We start from the raw sequence: 6,201 nt of genomic DNA, 5'->3' as shown, positions 1-6,201 counted from the left end.
CTACATTCCTTTTCTTGTGTCCAAATTGCCCACAATTAAAGCAAGAGCCTGAGAAATGGGACATAGTTTTTCCAACTCTTAATCCAGCCATAGCCTGAGCTAAAAGAGTAGCCTCCAATGCCATTGCAAGCTTTAATATATTCAGCTAAGTGAGCCTTCCCTCTCAGGTGTCTAATAGTAGTTTGACACTCTGAATTAGCATTATCATATGCAAGAAGCTGTATTACAACATCTTGAACTGTTTTATAAGTTATGGCTTTATTTACAGCCTCTTGGAGCCGAGCAATAAAAATCAATATATGGTTCTTTAGGTCCATGTTGGACAGAACTGAAAGGATATTATTCCACTGTAACATTTATCCTTTCCCATGCCCGTAAGCACGCAGAGTGCAGCTGAACAATGACAACATTCTCCATTACTGCTTGACCCATAATTGACCCCTACAGGGCTGATTCCCATTAACTGTTCAAAGGAAACAGGCACAGGTGGCTGTGCTTGTGTATTTTCCCTTGCCCGAGTTTGAGCATCAGACCACCAGGTTTTAAACTGCAAGTACTGAGATGGAGTGACAACAGATTCTATCAAAGTATCCCAATCATATGGTATGAACCTATTATCAAGTGTCACATTTTTTAACAAACTTTGCACAAAAGGAGAGTAGGTCCATATTGACTAATGGCCTGTGTGAATACCTTTAACAGTTTAAATGGAAAGGTGGTTCAGTTAGAGAAACTGGAATTGCCAAGCTTCAAGGTGTCTGTCAGCTCTAGCCTTTTGAATGGAATTTTGTACAGCACCACCAATTGCTCCAGGTTTTAATGCTGTAACTACAGGAGCAGTAACTTTTGTAGCTAATACATTTTCTCACCCATTAAGGGGAGAGAGAGGAGGTGGCCATTCACTTAATTCAGCAGTTGGAGCTGATGGGCTAGTAAAACATACATTTTTAGTTTTCCTTTCTTTTATTTTCCTCTGGTTTCTATTCTTCACATTCAGAATCTGTAGTTTTTTTACACTTGTCCTCCTCTTTCTCATCTGAATCTGCCTCATCATCTGTTTGAAATGGCTCATAAGCTGTCTTTATTAGTGCCCACACTGACCAAACTGAGACTGGAATATTGCTCCATCTTTAGATGCTTTTTAAAAAGTATCTGCCAATTCTCTCCCATTCATCCAACTCCATAGTCCCTTGTTCCGGGAACCATGGGCAAAAACTGCTTTCCTATACTAATCAGTGATAATGTATTCTGAGTACTAACTTTCACTTCCCTTCTTCGTAATAAATGCCTCAAGAAATTTAAATAAGCAGAATGTTTGCTTTCACTTTGTTCCATTGTTACCCTGGTTCTGCTGAGCTCTCAGCTTTCCCTCCGAGATTGTTTTAATCATGATCAGGTGTCCCTTGATGATGCATCCTCCACTTTTACATGCTCTGCCGTTCCTTCACCAGGGTCTTTGTCACCCTACATTGGGTGCCAGAAATGTTGGAGTGATCAAGCACAACACCAGGTTATTGGGACGACGAGGTCCAACAGAGTCAAAGAAAAGAGAAAAAGAGAGTTTGAGAGAGAAAGTGTGACCAGGGGACCATCGCGAGTGTGGAGCCTGTGAAGGCTCAAGCTCTGAAAGCCCAGACTATTTATTGGTGATTAAACAAAGAAACAGGTGGTGAGAATGTAGGGGTCGAAAGGGCAAGCACACGATCTACAGCTGTGATGGTTTAGCATTTATATGGAACATGTTCTGCTACTTTAGATAATGAGAATACAATTGATCTAGGAGCCTAGGAGGGCTAGAAGCAAGGAGCCAGCTAGTCTAGACACATTCCAAAGGCCACAAGGGGTTTTATTCCCTGAGCCCTGGACATTATGTTAGATATGCAAGCCCTGACTCAGCTTCTTTCCCAACACTTGGCTTTTTCCCAACACATTGATTTCTGTATGTTTGAGTGTGAAATACAACACAGACATAACAAGAATAAGAACATGTTCTTTGCAGCAACATAGTTGGATCTGGAGGTCATTATCCTAAGCAAATTAACAGAGTAACAGAAAACTATATACCACCTGTTCTCACTTACATGTGGGAGCTAATCATATTGACATAAAGAAGAAAACAATACACACTGGGACCTACACAAGTGTGGAGGATGGGAGAAGGGTGAGAACTGAAAAACTACCCATTGGGCACTATACTTATTACCTTAGTGACAAAACAATCTGTGTATCAAACCCACATAACTCACTATTTACCTATGTAACAAACCCTGCACATGTACCCCTGAACCAAAAATAAAAGTCTAAAAACATTTTAGCTGGTTTTTAAAATGATTATTAATAGGACACCTGAATACACTACAGGCATTTCAAATGCTCTCTGGATTCTTTTTTAAACAGCATTTCGCTCTTGTTGCCCAGGTTAAAGTGCAGTGGTATGATCTCGGCTCACTGCAAACTCTGCCTCCCAGATTCCAGAATTTTCCTGCCTCAGCCTCCCCAGTAGCTAGGATTACAGGCAGCCACCATCACGCCCAGCTAATTTTTATATTTTTACTAGAGATGGGGTTTCCCCATGTTGGCCAGGCTGGTGTCGACCTCCTGACCTCAGGTGATGCACTCACTTCAGCCTCCCAAAGTGGTGAGATTACAGATGTAAGCCACTACACCTGGCCTAGGACTTTTTTTTTCATTTGTGAGTTTTCTGTTAACTTCTAGCATGAAAAGAAACGAACTTAGATTTCTATGACTATATCAGAAGTAATCTGTTTTAAAACTATAGTTGCACACATAAAAAAACACCCACCCTCAGCAATGAAACATATATGAGCACAGGCAAAAGTAACACATTTCTGAACACCAAAGCAACATACCTTTGTTTCTATATTATTCTAATTAATTAATTGATTTAAATTTATTTGTATTTATAGTTTGAGGTTTTAGTTCAAAATAATATTCTTCTATGAATGTCTGCATATTCCAATATAAATTATGAAATATATGTAAATGTATGTTTTAGTAAAACTGTAACTGCCATTATTGGCAAATGTTTCATTGAAATACACAATAGTATTCCTTTTATATTCTCTTATGGCTTATTTCTCATGTTTGCTAGCAGCGTACTTTTTAAATGCATGTAATAATACATTTTACATTATAAAGGAATGTATTAATCATAAGGTAAACATCTCTATTAAAATTTTATTACACAATGTGTTGAAATTACATTGTGTTTTGAAAAATGTGTCAGCTTTTTCCAATTTAAATAATATTTAAATATTAAATTAAAATAAAATATTAAGTATTAAATTTAAAAGATAGCATTTTGCAATTTAATGTTTTTTATTCTGCAATTGTTTTACATGAATTTTTAACATGAACTCTATATGTTGCTTATTTTACAATATTCCTGGATGCTACAGAATATCCATAAATATAGAACTAAAGTCACCCCAGGATTCCCAGGATTCATTCACAATGGCAGCTTGCTCGACGGTGGTCAGAAAGTGTGCAAACACAATAGGGATTTGGGTTTTATCATCAAAGCTGTAGTGAGCCCCAGGACTGAGCACACAGAGGGCAGCAGAAACTGCAGAGCCCACTCTGGGGTATTTAGAGAAGAGGGGGATGGGATGCAGTGATGTCTGCATGACCCTGGAAAAGAGTGAGGAGAGCAGGGATTCTGCAGGTAGATGAGCACATTCTAAGGACTGTTACCTTCCCATACTTGGTTGACTTCAGTGATCATGAAGGGAAGGGAACTGATTCACCAGACATGGATGAGACAAAGTAAATGGACTTGCCGATTCCTTGAACAGAGAACGAGGAATAGAAAAAGTGTGAGCAGAAGAAGGGAAGGTAGAGAAACAGATGGAGGGTCAGAACTCCAGTAACCACCAAAGTGGAGGACAGAAGCCCTTAAAGTGATGTTTCATCTCCATAAACAGCAGATGAAAGGAAAATAAACTCAGCACATTCATATACTGAGTTATTGTTAGAAAAGTATTTAAAATAATGTGACTGACACAGTGCAGGAAACAGAAATCTGTTTATGGAAATAGTTTAAAGTAAACATATACAATTTCTTCATTTTAAAATTTACTTAGATATTATTGCTAGTATTATAAAAATATAAAGAATTGAATTATAGTTCTAAGTTAAGATTTTGTAGAGGAGAGAAACATGCATTCCAGGAAATAAATGGCAAGAGATCCTGGGAAGACTTTTGTTTCACCAGGTGAGAAATCACAGGGCCTAATAAAAGAAACACACCATCCCCAAGCACTTGATAGGGAGCCACCTCCCAAGAGAACCCTTAAGTCCTGAGTGTCCCCTTGTGTCCTGAGTGCCCCCTGGTGGTTCTGAGCGTTCCCTGCTATCTTGAGCTAACCCTGGTGTCCTGAGCACTGCCTTATAGTCCTGAGCGCCCCCTGGTGGTTCTGAGAGCCTCCTGGTGTCCTGAGCGTGCTGTTGTCCTGAGCACCCCTGGTGGTTATGATCACCCCTTGCTGTCCTGAGCGCCCCCTGATGGTTCTGAGAGACCCTTGGTGTCCTGAGCACCCCATGGTGTCCTGAGCACCCCCTGCTGGTTTTCAGCACCCCTTGCTGTCCTGGGTGGCCCCTGGTGATTCTGAACATCCATCCCCCAGTGTCCTGAGCGCTCCCTGGTGGTTATGATCGTCCCCTGTTGTCTTGAGCGCCCCCTGGTGGTTTCCAGCATCCCCTGGTGTCCTGAGCATCCCCTTGTGTCCTGAGCGCCCCCTGGTGGTTCTGAGCGTTCCCTGCTATCTTGAGCTAATCCTGGTGTCCTGAGCACTGCCTTATAGTCCTGAGCGCCCCCTGGTGGTTCTGAGCGTTCTCTGCTATCTTGAGCTAACCCTGGTGTCCTGAGCACTGCCTTATAGTATGAGCGCCCCCTGGTGGTTCTGAGAGCCCCCTGGTGCCCTGAGCGCCCCCTGGTGGTTCTGAGCGTTCCCTGCTATCTTGAGCTAACCCTGGTGTTCTGAGCACTGCTTTATAGTCCTGAGCGCCCCCTGGTGGTTCTGAGAGCCTCCTGGTGCCCTGAGCGCCCCCTGGTGGTTCTGAGAGCCTCCTGGTGTCCTGAGCGAGCTTTTGTCCTGGGCACCGCTGGTGGTTATGATCAGCCGTTGGTGTCCTGAGTGCCCCATGATGGTTCTGAGAGTTCCCTGGTGTCCTGAGCACCCCCTGCTGCTTGTCAGCGCCCCTTGCTGTCGTGGGTGTCCCCTGGTGATTGTGAACATCCCCCAGTGTCCTGAGCGCTCCCTGGTGGTTATGATCGTCCCCTGTTGTCTTGAGCGCCCCCTGGTGGTTCCCAGCGTCCCCTGGTGTCCTGAGCATCCCCTTGTGTCCTGAGCGCCCGCTCGTGGCTCTGAGCGTTCCCTGCCATCTTGAGCTAACCCTGGTGTCCTGAGCACTGCCTTATAGTCCTGAGCGCCCCCTGGTGGTTCTGAGAGCCTCCTGGTGTCCTGAGCGAGCTGTTGTCCTGGGCACCGCTGGTGGTTATGATCAGCCGTTGGTGTCCTGAGTGCCCCGTGATGGTTCTGAGAGTTCCCTGGTGTCCTGAGCACCCCCTGCTGGTTGTCAGTGCCCCCTGGTGTCCTGGACGCCCCCTGGTCGTTCTGAACATCCCCCAGTGTCCTCAGCGCCCCCAGGTGGTTATGATCATCCTCTGTTGTCGTGAGCGCCCCCTGGTGGTTCCGAGCGTCCCCTGTTGTCTTGAGCGCCCCCTGGTGGTTGTGAGCGTCCCCTGGTGTCCTGAGCATCCCCTGGTGTCCTGAGCGCCCCCTGGTGGTTCAGAGCGTCCCCTGGTGTCCTGAGCATCCCTTGGTGTCCTAAGCACCCTCTGGTGGCTCTGAGTGACCCCTCGTGTTCTGAGCTCTCCTTAGTGGGTCCCAAGCGCCCCCTGGTGTTTCATCGGCCCTCCCTGGCATCCGCATTGCCAAGACTAGCTCAGTCGGGGAGACCCAGTGGCACTAGAGGAATTAAAGACACACACACAGAAATATAGAGGTGTGAAGTGGGAAATCAGGTGCTCACAGCTTTCAGAGCTGAGAGTCCTGAACAGAGATTTACCCACGAATTTATTAATAGCAAGCTAGTCATTACCATTGTTTCTATAGATTTTAAATTAACTAAAAGTATCCCTTATGGGAAACGAAGGGATGGGCTGAATTACAGGAATAG

The sequence above is a fragment of the Mandrillus leucophaeus genome, unplaced genomic scaffold (genome assembly GCF_000951045.1).
Source record: "Mandrillus leucophaeus isolate KB7577 unplaced genomic scaffold, Mleu.le_1.0 Scaffold997, whole genome shotgun sequence".
NCBI classification, from domain to species: Eukaryota; Metazoa; Chordata; class Mammalia; order Primates; family Cercopithecidae; genus Mandrillus; species Mandrillus leucophaeus.
This window is presented reverse-complemented; position numbering follows the sequence as displayed.